This window comes from Dromiciops gliroides, chromosome 4 (assembly GCF_019393635.1).
Source record: "Dromiciops gliroides isolate mDroGli1 chromosome 4, mDroGli1.pri, whole genome shotgun sequence".
In the NCBI taxonomy this organism is placed as follows: Eukaryota; Metazoa; Chordata; class Mammalia; order Microbiotheria; family Microbiotheriidae; genus Dromiciops; species Dromiciops gliroides.
In genome coordinates, this window is record NC_057864.1 from 84,562,032 (window position 1) to 84,576,586 (window position 14,555).

Below are 14,555 nucleotides of genomic sequence, written 5' to 3' on the forward strand. Positions count from 1 at the left end.
CATAGACTAGGGTCTTACAATGAATTTCTTACATATGATTATTGCTTTCTTTTTTTTCTTAAAAAAATAAATGCTAGCTTAAAGAGAGGTGTATGAAATGGACAGATAATATAGTATACTGGATAATACTGGATTAGGCATCAGAAAGACCTAGATTCAGATCCTGTTCTCACTCTTACTAACTGAATCTGGGCAAACTTACCTATTATTCTCAAGGATATCACTATCCTCCCACTTACCTAGGCACACAAAGCACAACTCAAACCTCTCAGTCTTCTATCTATCTCCATATCCAATCTGCTGCCAAGTCTTATCAATTCAATCTTCTCTACATCTCTCATATATTCTTCCTCCTGTCCTATAACACTGCCAGCACCCTTTTCCAGGACCACATCACCTTACAACTAGACTTTTAGATAGCACCCTGCTTGGTCTCTCTGCCTCAAGTCACTTCCTACTCCACTTCATTCTCCCCAAAGATACCAAAGTTATCTTCCTGAAGCGCAGGTCTGACCATGTCACTCTCCTTATACAATAAACTTCCATGGCTCCCTATTACCTTTACACACAAATATAAATTCCTCTTTTTATCTTTTAAAATGCTTCATAACTTAATTTCTTCCTAACATTACATTCTTCTTAAAATTTACTCCTCCACCGTCCACATAAATACATTTTCTATGTAGCTTAATGGTGGAGTGAGGAAGAGAGCTGGACTTCATAGTTGAGAAGACCCGAGTACAAACCCCACATCAGCCACCAATTAGCTATGGGACCCTAAGCAAATCACTTAACATCTATCTTAGTTTCTTCAAATGTCATATGGGGTTAATAATAGCACCTGCCTTATAGGGTTGTTATGAGGATCAAATGAGACAATATATGTGTAGCACTTTGTAAACTTTAATGTTCTATAAAAGTAGTAATATACAATAGTCTTTTCCTATTATACTATAATAATATCAGTTATTAACTATTATGATTCAGTGACACTATTTCCTTGCTGTTTTTCACAGAACACACTCCATCTCTGGACTCCATTAATGTTCTCCGCCTTTTCCCTATGCCTGAAACTAATTTCCTTTTCATCTCTGCCTCCTGGTTTCTCTGGCTTCCTTTAAGTCTCAGCTAAAATTCCACTTTCTGCAAGAAGCCTTTTCCAGTTCTCCCTAATGCTAGTACTTTCCTTCTAAGATTATCTGGTATTTGGGGTAGTTAGGTGGTTAAGTGCCCTGAAGTTGGGAGGACCTGAGTTCAAATGTCACCTCAGATACTTACTAGCTGTGTGACACTGGGCAAGTCACTGAACTCAAATTGCCTTAAACATCTGGGATCATCTCCAGTTGTCCTGGTGTATATTTTGTCATTGGATCCAGATGGCTCTGGAAGAGAGAGTGATGTTGGTGATCTTGCATAGCTCTTCCTCACTTAAATCCAATTTGTTTCAAGTCATTACATGTCATGGTCCTCTTCGAGAATGAAGAACAAAACAACAACAATCTGAAACTTATCCTGTATATATCTCATATGTATATAGATATCTAGATGTTGTATTCTTTAGAATCTGAGCTCTGTGAATATAAAGACTATTTTTTTGGTTTGTTTATTTTTGCCTTTCTTTGTCCTCAACACTTAACACAGCATCTGATAGACAATAATTGCTTAAAAATATTTATTGACTACCTGAGCAAGTCACCTAAGCATCCTGAGCCATAATTTCTTCATCTATAAGTCAAAGATAACAATAGCACCAACCAAATGGTTAAGATATAGATGAATTATATATTTAAAGGGTTTTGAAAATCTTTAAGTAACATATACATTTTAGTTATTATAGGTAATATTAATAAGGATAATAATAAAAGGCTCTTCAAGATATTTCAATAGACATTTGTTAATGCAAGATACTGTACAAGATTTGGGAAGATATAATAATATATATTTTTAATATTTCCTGCCCTCAGGCAGCTTCCTACATATTGCCCTCTGACTTTGCTAAGTCCATAATAATGTATTGAAGAGTATTTTGCCACAGTCAAAAAATCTTGAGAGATAATATGGAGTAGTGTATAGAGAGTTGGCATTGAGATCAAGATGCTCTGATTTAAATTCCCATACATTGTGGTTGTATGAACCTTGATAAGCCACTTAACTTCTCAGACAAACTAAGGAAACTTTCTGAGAGTATTAGTTACAGAACAGGAATTAATCTGCAATAGCAGGAGTTTTTTTACAGCAGAAATATATATTCCATTAGTCACATGTCTGCATAACAATAACAAAAAATAATATTTTAATGTCTAGAGTTATAAATCATTTAACTCTCAGATGATTCTTGTGTTTATTATAACATCATATTATGGATATTTACTGTCACTTTGTGTGGACTCTATCCCCTCCTAAGCAACTTCCTTTGCAATAAAGAAAAATTTTGTCCCATTCACAATACAATATCAAGCCTCATGCAGTTGTTTTTTCAATAATGCATCATTGGTAATAACAACAACAACAACAATAATATTTTGAAGTTGGTAAATAGGTCACATAGCTAGTAAATGTTGGAAATAGGATTCAAACTCAGGTCTTTCTAAAACTAAATTTAGTAGTCTTTCCAATATACCACTTAATAAGGAAATACCCTATGAGACTGTAGAATTCACACATTCTTTCAGAAGAAAAAAAATCACATCATTTTATGGATTCAGATGTCCTTTTTGTTTCTTTAGTTGTTGGTATATACTGATAAATTCTGTAACTCTTTACAGTGCTACATTCCTTATTAATTGACTCTTATACATTGATTAATTCAAACTGCAAATAAGAAATTTCAGCCTTCGTGTGATGCTATATAAATCAGGTTGTCCTTATGGTGTGGAAATAGCAATGTTCATAATCTTGGTCAATGCTGGCATAGAAATATTAAGTCTTAATAATATGGTCCTAAAAGCCCAAATGTTGGTGAAGGTGACAAGACAAAGTGAGGAGGCAAAATTATGTTCTCACTGAAGGAAATAAGTGAAGTTCTGCTAGGCACACAATAGGCCACTTCATAGTGAATGTTAGACATCCAGCATTGAACATCTAATCAGTATCATTTCCAATTGTAGACAGTTCAACCTGTGCCAACGTAATGTTCCTATTATAGTTAGACATAAACAGGAGAAAGAGGATGGCCTTACTTTTATAAAAGCATATATGCATTATGCATGCTACATTGAATACAGTCATCTTTTGATATCCACTATTTGTCTCTTCCCAGCCAAGGAATCATACCCACTATTGACTATTCACTAGTCAATGAATGAACAATAGATCTGATTGCCAGTGGTTTGTCTGGTCTAACCATTTAAAGTACAAAAATAAGCAGACATTGCTGGATTGATTATTTGCGATTCTATCCATTGCTCCATCATCAGCTGTTCTGACAGTAAAAACACCTAATCATACATAATAATAGCCAATATAACCCTTCATGGATACATGTATTGAGAAGCTTCATATTTTCTCAGATAAAAGGACTGATTTTTATTCTCAAAAGTCTGAACTTTTATACAATGTGCTTTTTCATATCTTATTTTAAAGGTAAAAAGTTTATTCTTTTTTATTATAATCCTTAGAGATTGTTAAATGTACTGAAATTCCCTCCCAAAAGGAATTAATGCAAAATGAGGCAGATTATATTATTTAGAGAATAAGTTCTTTCAAATATATAGTTTAAGGTTGTTTCTTTAGATGATGATCTAAAAAATATTAAGTTCAAACTAAAATATCCTGGATCATGGGATGATGCTTATTCAGACTTGAGTGTCTACTAAAATGAATAATTGTAAATTATTTAAATTTAAATGAATTCACAAATAAAGGTATACATTTAAAATTTTTGAAGCTTTTTGCATACATTATCTCATCTGATACACCAAGAATAATTTGAGGTAAGTGCTATTATTACTAACAGCTGAGGATGAATAAGGCTCAGAAAGGTTAAGAAAGTTGTCCCCAATCCCACAGCAAATATGTATCTGAGATAGAATATAAACCTGGGTATTCCTAATTCCCAGTTCAGTAGTCTATCCCCTATGTCATACTGTTTCATACATGTTAGTAGAATATAAATTGGTTCCACAGCTTCATTTAACAAAAACGGAATATGGGAGTTATAACTTTTCAGAGTTGCTATGATAGAAGATTTAAAAAGTCAGTCTCATCAAACAAAGCAATGTGGGTTTTAGATTTGGGTAGTATTGCTCTTCATTTCCCATCTGGCTACACTCCTCTAGACTTCTCCATCATTTCCCCCCCAAAAAACTCATTACCATGATAGACCACTTTAGCTCTGGAATTCATAGTCCTGCCAGAATCCACAGTTAAGAAAGGGGCCCAGACTAGCCATCTCTTCATTTCCCATCCTGCTACATTCCTCTGCACTTTTTCATCATGCCCCACCTCTAGCCCCATACCTAGTTTCAAATCTCCTTCTGTTTTTTGTCTTGTCCCATTAGAGTATGAGCTCTTTGAGGACATTGAATTTGTATTCTCAGGGCTTAGAACAGTGCCTCACTTAAATATTTCTTAAATACTATGAATTTTAGATACCTGTACAAGCAAGGAATAAGAGCTTAAATTCATGTGGGTGATGTCTTTTGACTCACATGTAAACTGGATTCAAGTGGGACAGAGTGTAGTGAAGTTGTCAGCTTCACTCTCTTTTTCAGAGTTATCAGTGTCTGGGGATAAAACAAAAATCTAGAGTGGTGGCGGATGACCTTGTTGTCTTCTATGTCTGACCCAGCTTTAAGTATTCCACAGAGCCTGCTTAATCCACTTTCATGGCCTGTGGAAACGAATTGTTCATATCAGCCTTATTCTCTTTAGTGAAGTAAAATCTTCACATAGTTGGGGTAGACACCTCCTTAACTCACTGATGGGTTTGTGGACCATTGGTTTACCCTCAAATTCACATAAATTCACATAGCACTTTACAAAGTGCTGTCATTTGTACTATTTCACCTTTAGAGTTGCTGTAAAGAAAAGTCTTTGTAAATTCATAAGTCCTACATATATGCGAGTTATTATTGTGTCTATATCCCTTAGGGACAATATGTGTAATTTATTTTTATAACTTTTTTTACATAAAAAGAAACTGATGCTCAGGGAAATTAGGTGACTGGCACACTGACATAATGTGAAGTTGCTCTCCTTATCTTATAGACCTATGCTTGAGATACCCCCTACATCTCTCTTCCTGGGACAGTTAGGTCCTCACATCATGTCCTCCTCCAATGATATTCTCTGTCTCTGTCTTAGTTTTTATCTTCCTACTGGATTGCTTCCCAAAATGTCTAAAAACATGCTCAAATCTTGCTTCTTTCAAACAAAGAAGTATGCACACATATAAGTAAATAAATCTTCCCTAGAGCTTGCCATACACTCAAAGCCATCATCCTATTTTTTTTGGGGGGGGGGGTTTGGGGTTTTTTTGCGGGGCTATGGGGGTTAAGTGACTTCCCTAGGGTCACACAGCTAGTCACATCATCCTATTTTTGTCTTATCTTTTATGGCTGAACTTAGATCCTGGTGTTTGTTTTGTTTTGTTTCGAACCCAGTCTCCATTTCATTATATCCCACTCATTTACTACAACCTTTTTGTTATCTGGTTTCTGACCCCAATTTACATATACTGCTCTCTTAAAAGTTATGAACTATTTGATCAAATGACAGTTTCTCTATCATCATGCTCCTTGACATTTCTGCAATTTTTAATGCTGTGACAACTTCCTTTGCCTCCTAGATAACAGTTTCAGTGAAAGTTTTCTTGATTCTTTTCTTGCCTGTCTTATTTTCTCAGACTCCTTTACTGGTTCATCATAAAATTCTTGTTCTTAAATAGTCAATTAACATTAATTGTTTACTACATGATAGGGACAATTCCAAGTGCTAGGAATGCAAAAATATCAGTCTTCCAGCCCTCAACTCCCTCTTACTCCCCACATCCTCACCCTTGCCAAATGTTCATGATCTTAGGGATTTCACAGACTGCTGGAGTGTCATTCTATCTCTCTGTTCTTGGCCTCTCTCCATTATCTCTCCCTTAGCAATCTCACTTTTTCTTGCACATTTAAAATCATCTAAATGTAGATGTTTCCCAATCTATATAAATCCCATAATCTCTCTCCTAACTCCGGACACATATTTCTACCTGTGTAATAAAAGTTACCATCTAATTATACAATAAAAAATTAGAAGTCAACAAATCTAAAAAAAAAGTTAAAATTTCTCACTAACCCTTTTCCTCCTCCACACTTTTCTATTTATTTTCAGTGACTCATCATTCATTTTCCCATTAACGCAGGATCAAAATCTTAACATTGTCTCCCTCAGCCCTGCTTCCCATATCTTGGCAGCTCTTTCTTCACAGTATCTTCACAAACCTTACCTTTTTTCTTCTCACTTGGCCAAGTCCCCATTATCACTCATCAGAACTGGTTAAAGTAGCCTCATAATTGGCCTCCTTCACTCTCGTCTCTCTTCCTGCAATCTTTTCTGTATAGATCTGCCAAGATAATCTTCCAAAGATATGACTTTCACTGCACTGCTCAAAACACTTCAGTCACAGGTGTGCCCAGACACACCCTAATGTCTGAAAAAACAAAACCAAAAATAAATGGCTTTGCATTATAATCTCATAATATTCACTTTTAGTTATAAAACATGGGTTATTCTCTTTAGTATAATGATTAAAATTAGTTATCAGACTATTACAACATTATACTGGTGAGTCTGTCTGCCTCAAGTCTCTCCCTACTCCAATCCATCCTCCATTGCACTAAATAAGTGATTTCCTAATGTATGGGTCTCATCACATCACCTCATACCCTACTAAGTAAAATCTAATGGCTACCTATCACTTCCAGGATCAAATATAAAACCCTGTTTCATGTTCAAAGCCCTTTATAACCTTGCCCCCTCCTGCCTTTCTAGTGTTCCTTATTCCCTACAATGTACTTTTCCATCCACTGACCCTGGCCTCCTGGCTATTCCTCAAGCAAGACACTCCATCTCTCAGCCATGGGCATTTTGTCTGTCTATACCCCCTATGTGAAATGTTCACTCCTCTCATTTTCACCAACTGGCTTCCCTACTTTCCATCATGTCCCAGCTAGAAGTTCATCTTTTATTGGAATCCTTCCTCAATGCCTCTCTTGCTTTATGTATTTCTCTTGCTTTTTTCTATACTGGGTTGCAGGTTCTCTCCCCCTTCATATTATAAACTCCTTGATATCAGGGACTATTTTTTTTCTTTTTGTTTCTCCAGTACTTAGAACAGTTCCTGATATATAGTAAGTGTTTAATAAGTGTTTCTTGGTTCACTGATTGAAATCACATGTTTTTCCCAGTACTTTCTTCAAGATCTCAGCAATGATAGGCAATTCTTGTTTTGTAACATCGTCTTGTGGACATCTCAAGTTATGAGACATTGCTGTGGAAAAAATAATGTTCTCAGAAATATTAAGTTTAATTAACTTGAAATTATAAAATGCAAATATTCAATGCAATGTTTTTTAGGAAGAGGGGCATTGTGAAATGAAACCAAAGAGAGAAAGGCTCACAGAGATAGAGATTACACAGACCTACTAGTTCAGTGAGAAAACTAAATATAAGTGTGGGCACCTTAGCTTTGTACATCCATGTGAGGAAATCGAATTTGTACATAGCATGACTGGGTGGCACAAAACCTTTGTCAAAATTTTGAGGTTATCTATCCATTGTTAATCCCACTCAGAAGAGTTCTGATGGTGTTCCCTTAAGTTTCTTGTGTTTATGCACCTTTTACTCAAGATAGAAACTCCTCTGGGCACATCCTAATTTAGTAGATTGCACATTTTTGTAGAGCTGGAATTTCAGTTAATTCTTTCCTACTCCCTCCTTCACTGACCTCTTGTCTATTGGAAAACTACTTCTGTGCCTTGCTCTGGCACCACCTTAGTGGTCTTTCCTGGCAAATTTAAATATATGCCCATAGAAAATTATCTCACTTCCCTGCCTTCTGGCATCACCAGCCCCCTGATATTCTTACTAGTGCACTGAAAAGAGTGCATAATTTGTGGTGTGAATGTAGTAATATGGGACCTGAATTCAAATCCAGAGTAACTTAGTACCTTAAACAAGTATTCTTTCCCTACTGTGAAACAAGGAAAGTTGAATTATATGCTATGTAAGGTCTTTTCTAGTGGAATATCTATGATCCTATAAGTCCATGATTAATTACAGAGCACTAGCATTGTCCATAGTAAGTGTTCAAAAGATTCTTGTTGACTAATTATTAGAATGTAAAGGACAAAGTTAACTTATTTCAAGAATCTGTGATTGCATTAGTGTCTGTTTGTATTCCTGCAAAAACCCTTTGTGACTTAGAAGATGACCTTATAGAGTTGTGGTGACAAAAAAAACCAACACAACATAGATAACTTGGTGGTCAGCCTCTCTAAAGTTAGTTACAATAGCTATAATCCATTACTAGGCCCAAGTCTTTCTAAATTAGCAGGTCAAGAAAGTGTTTTTAATGTATAACAGGATAGTCAGACAGAAAGACAGAGCATTAGACTATTTGATAACCACTTATTATGTGCCAAAATAGGATAGCTAGGTGGCACAAAGGATAGAATACTGGGCCTTGTGTCAGGAAGACTCTTCCTCCTGAGTTCAAATCTAGCCTCAGAAACTTACCACCTGTGTATCCATGTGCAAGTCACTTAACCCCGTTTGCCTCAGTTTCCTCATATGATAAATTAACTGGAGAAGGAAATGGCACACCACTCTAATATCTTTGCCAAGAAAACCACAAATGGGATCAAGTTTCTCTGATAAAGGTCTTATTTCTCAAATATAAAGAGAACTGAATCAAACTCATAAAAATAAAATCCATTCCTTAATTCATAAATGGCCAAGGGATATGAACAGGTAGTTTTTAAGAAATAAATTTAAACTATAATTTTATGAAAAAGTCTCTAAATCGCTATTAATTAGAGAAATACAAACTAAAACAACACTGAGGTACCACCTCACACCTATAAAAGATGACATCTTGGAGGGGATGAGGGAAAATAGTTTCACTAATGAACTATTGTTGGAGTTATTCTGAAGAATATTTTGGAACTACAAACAAAGGTCTATTTGCATACACTTTGATCCAGCAACACCACTACTAGGTCTACTTCCTCCCCTCCCCGCATCAAAGAAAAAGGAAAAGGACTGCTATGTATAGAAAATATTTATAGCAGGTATTTTGTGGTGGCAAATAATTGGAAATTGGGGCAATAATCATCATTTGGGGGCTTTCTGAACAAGTTATGAGATGGGATTATGATGGAAATGAAGAGGGAGGCAATTTCAGAAAAAAGAAAAACACACCCACCCCCCCCACACACACACACACACAAAGCCCTATGGGAACTGATGTAATATGCAGTGAGAAATATCAGGAGATCTTTGTGCACAGTATCAGCAATGTTGTAATGATGATCAACTGTGAAAAATTTGGCTATTCTGACCAGTGCAATAATCCAAGACAATACAAAGGACTCATGATGAAAAATAATGCTATCCACCTCCAGGGAGAGAACTGATAAAATTGACGTAGAATTTTCTTGCTTTCAGTGTGCATGTATGCATGTATGTATACATATATAAAAGTTGTTTTTAATAATATGGGTAATATGGAAATATATCTTGTGTTATTTCACATGTATAATTGATATATTTTTGCTTGCCACATCAGTGGCTAGAGAAGGGCAGGGAGAGAAAGAATTTGGAGCTCAAAATTTTTTAAAAGGAAAAGAATGTTAAAATAAATAAATATTTTTTAATGAAAAAGCATTCAAGGAGGAAAAAATAATGGAAGAGGGAAAGTCCTCCATAGTCAAATTCCTTTCTGTCCATTTCCAAAATATCAATTGTGACATGTTTTCTCCACCTCTTACCTCCCACCATTGTCTTTAACAGAATGTAATCTCCTTGAGGGAGGGACTACTGTTCTTTCTTGTGTTTGTATTCCCAGTACAGTGCCTGCAACCTAGCATTCAGTAATGTTTAGCAAGTGCTTGTTCACTGACTGATTTATCATCACCATCATTAATAAAAGTCTTCCTCTTTCCTTCTCTTATTTTCATCAGACATTCCAGGTTTGTGTGTACATTGTTCTCATCAAAGTTTCAGAGATGAGGAAATAGATGTGTTTGATAGTTAACTGATGTGATTGATATAAGACAAAAATTGATCATTTCCAATACAATAAGCTTTCATGATGTTGTTTTGTTTTTGGTAATTGCCATGTCCAGTGATTTCAGACTATTTTCTTGAAGAAGGAATTCATAATATGCATATAATGAGTAGTCTACAATTGTATTTTTGAACTCCTTTATTGCTTAATTTTAATCATATTTTCAAAGACACTTTTTTCTCCTGTGTTTGCATTAAAGAAGCAAAATGGAGATAGAGTATGATAGCTAAAAATGTCATGACTATCTTGACATAACTGTAGGTAGACAATGAACTGGGTTCAGAATTTAAAGGAGGGGGAAAGCAGCCTGGATTTCCTTTGGGAATTTGTTGAGTTTTTAACATTAACTTTCTTCCTAAATCAAAGGCTCATATTTCAAAGATCAATATTGTTCCCAAAATGAGTGGGGTGAAGCAATGTAAAGAATATCACCAAAAAGATAAATGACCAGAAAGGGAAGTATATTGGTTGTTTAATTAGAGTGAAAAATGACAGGTATCCATTGGTTTTCACGCAATGTCAATAAATTTTAAGGAATGCCCTCATTATACTGTGTGGATTTTTTGTGAAGTCAAGTCAACAAACCAATTATTAAGTGCTCACTATGGGCAAGGTATGGTGCTAAGCATTAGGTCTTTTTAAAAAGGCAAATTATAGTAGTTCCTACTTTCAAGGAGTTTACAGTCTAAGATGGGGGAGGGGGGTGTCAGTAAGACCAGCACCAGATAAAAAGGCATATTTGCCTTATCATATACTGTGTCTATATCAAAGTCATTACAGAATTTCAAATTGATTTTCAGTATCTGATTTCAAAGGTAACCAGAGCTTGAAGCTGGATAACATCCTCTATTCAGAAAGCAAGTTATTTGAAAAAATCTTCTAATACCTGACATTTTGAGAAATTCTCCCAAATGAAAGATTAATTCAATTTAAATTGTAAGGTTCTAAATGAAATATATAATAGACTTTAAGAAAAGGCCTCCTTCATATATAAATTTACCCAAACAAAACCCCAAATTAAATATAGTGAATGAATCATAAAATCTTAAGGTTTACAGCCAATAATGTGGAAATATTCATGTTTCAAAAGCTTAAAAGCATCAGTGATGAAAAATGTAAGTGTATGAGAACTTTGTCATCTTAACTTATCCTTTCTAGATTTTTTTTTACTAGAAATTCCAGCATTTGTTTAAACTAGGTTAACTAAAGTGTAGGTGTACATCTAAAGGTTGATTTCTCCCACAGGAAGTCAGCAAGACCAATTAAGGTCCTTACATTTAGAAAAAATACTTTTTTAAAAAAAAGCCTATCTAGCATAATTTGCTTTTTCTGTAGATAGAAAATAGGAGATTAGAAAAGTAAAATGAATAGAATCCCAGTATCATAGATTTAAGGCTAAAAGAAATCTCATAAATCATCTAGGCTCTTTCCCCTCAATTTACAGAAGAGGAAACTATGGGCAGAGAAGTGACTTGTCCAAGTTCATATAGGCTATTAGTATGATAGGGAATGACTCATGCCTTGAGTCCCTCTGATGGTGTTTCCCCCTGTGGAAGTTGAGGAATCTGCTTTCTAGAGAGTCCTGATACCTTGTATTGATTATTCATTGGAGATATATTTGGGCATTTGTAGACATTCTATAAATGATTCTGGCATGCTAACACCATGGTGAATATCGGCCTTTTGATTGTTTGCACAGTCAGAGGTGATGTGTCTCGAAAATACACTAGTGGTTAGTACTTTGGCCATTTTGCTGTTCAGCTGCTTTTTCTTGGTTTAATTTCTGGTGACATTATCCAAGGCATTCTGGAAATGTGAAGGTTCCTGTCACTATAGTAATAGAAATAGGATTTGAACCCAAGTACCCTGGTCCTAGTGTTAGTATTTGTCCCAGTACATCATGCTGCTTTCATAAAGCTGCATATCAAGGTAGTAATCAAGACAGTGAGGATCAAAATTCTGGCTTACTGATTGTAGTTCTTATTCAACTACATGATAGCTGTCATTTTTTTTTTTAGAGATCACATTTTAGAGTAAATTAGCATAAATTCAGAACCTTTTATATAACAATTTAAATAATAAAATAGATACCTTTTGGCTTTGATTTCTTTTTATATTCAGAGAGCAATGGCAACATTCAATGAAGCATATAAATAGAGGGAGAAACAGATCAGAGACCTTTATTAGTCCAAAGAACCCAAAATAACAACAGCAGCCAAAAAACCAACAAAAAACCCACAAGGCCATGAAAAGTAAGGATTCCCTACCAGAGTAATGAACTGTAAAACAGTGATTTTAAATAATTAAAATATTTTTCTATCTGACCCTAGAAACTTTTATAACAAATATGTCTGTAAACCAACTAAACTAGCAAGATGTTTATGGAAGCTTCAAGAATGGAAGAAACCTTGGTAATTAAGGAATCTAATGCCATCTTTTGAGAGACCTTGGAAAGAGTGTAGCAATCTAGTTAAGATAGTGTCTCATACAATTCATCTGCATTAGATTTTTCTCAAAATGATTAATGTTTCTTGGAGGACTACATTTAGTTCTAAACTGAACATGAATTATACTTTAGTCATGAAGATGTGGGTTCAAATGTCACTTCCGATTTACGAGGTATATTACCCAAAGCATGTCTTTTAACTTCTTTGGGTCTCAGTTTCCTCAAGTCTATGTAGAAATGAAATCATTCTTATAAGCATAAAATGAGATTATTTTTCTGTGAAATGCTATGCCAACTCTGAATGATTATATATACAGCTTTTTTAAAAAAATTAGGAGACAGAAACTCAGTCCTATCAAGGAGCAATATGACTTACCCAAGATCAGATATCTTGACTTAGAACCCAGGGCTTCTGCAACAAATTCTATACCTCTAATCCTTAATTCATGATATCTTTTTTGGTAGCACTGGAGCGTAAGATGTGAAACATTTTGCTAACAATGCCAGGAACTCCCTGCAGGTAGGTAATAATGATTTTCTTTAATGTTTGTTTTTAAAATATTCTTTGTGGCTTGAAGTTCAAATGTTCTTGAATTGTTCCATGAATAAAAGTGATGTCAAAATTGTCTTTGATTACAATTCTTCATAATTCATAGAAAGCAGTGCTTTCCATTCAGTGAACATTGTAATCAATGATAATTCTTTTCACACAATGGCACAGCAGCCAAATCACATCACCAGTCACATGGGGAATGACTTTAAAAGGGGATTGTGAAGAGTGAATGAATTCAATAATCTAATCTTTTTTGGTTTCTTTGGTATGTACATTTTGCTCACAGAAATGTTAGAATTTAACAATAAATGGGACTTTATAGATAATTTAGACAATTTTATTTTACAGATAAGGAAACTGAGGCCCAGAAAAAGAAAGTGGCTTATTCATAGTTACAGCACTACCTATAATTTTGGAGGTAAGGCCATCCTTGCAGTAGCTGAATATATTCATTTATTCAAACTATATGAATTTGGATAAGTACTTATTATGTTCTTGGCACTTATATTGTTCTAAGCACTGAGAAAAGGATATTAAAAAAAATACCAAAAAATGGTACTTGCCCACAAAGAACTTACATTCAAAGGCACAAATTTTATCCTTGTGCAATTTCTAAGAAAGATGCACATGACTTTGTGAAGGATACTAAGGTTTAAAAAATACAAACATTTGTAAAATTATGACACAAAAATGCTACAAATGTCTATGTTACTAAATTAGAACAGAAAGTAAATTACTACCATCTTGATGCTAGGATAACCTTATCTAATCTGATCTTCCAAATAGATTTTGAAATAACTGCCTTAAGAAAACCATGAAATTATTGAAACATTGACAATAACTAGAATATTCATATCAAAGTGTCTTTCCTCATGAATATTCATGAACGAATGGACAATCTAAACTATCAGCCAGGAATGTCCAAATTTGAATAGGCTAATCAAAGAATTGTTTCTTTGTACTTAAAGCATGAATATTCTGATTCAATGTAGAATTATCACATGAAAAAGGTAATTTGGGCTATAAATGCTAATTCCTTAGGGGTGAAGCCTATCTTTTCTTTGTAATTAAACTTTTATAATGGAACAAAAAGATATTTTAGTGGGAGAACCTACTAAGGTTGGAAAAAATCATGCTTTGAACTAGTTTGTATCTTAATAAATAAATATTGCTCAAAGTCTGCTAACCCCCCCCAAAAATTGTCTCTTTTTGAAAAGACTGTATAAAATTGCTTGATTGTAATAAAAAATGAAAATTTTCATATAACTTAAAAAATACCT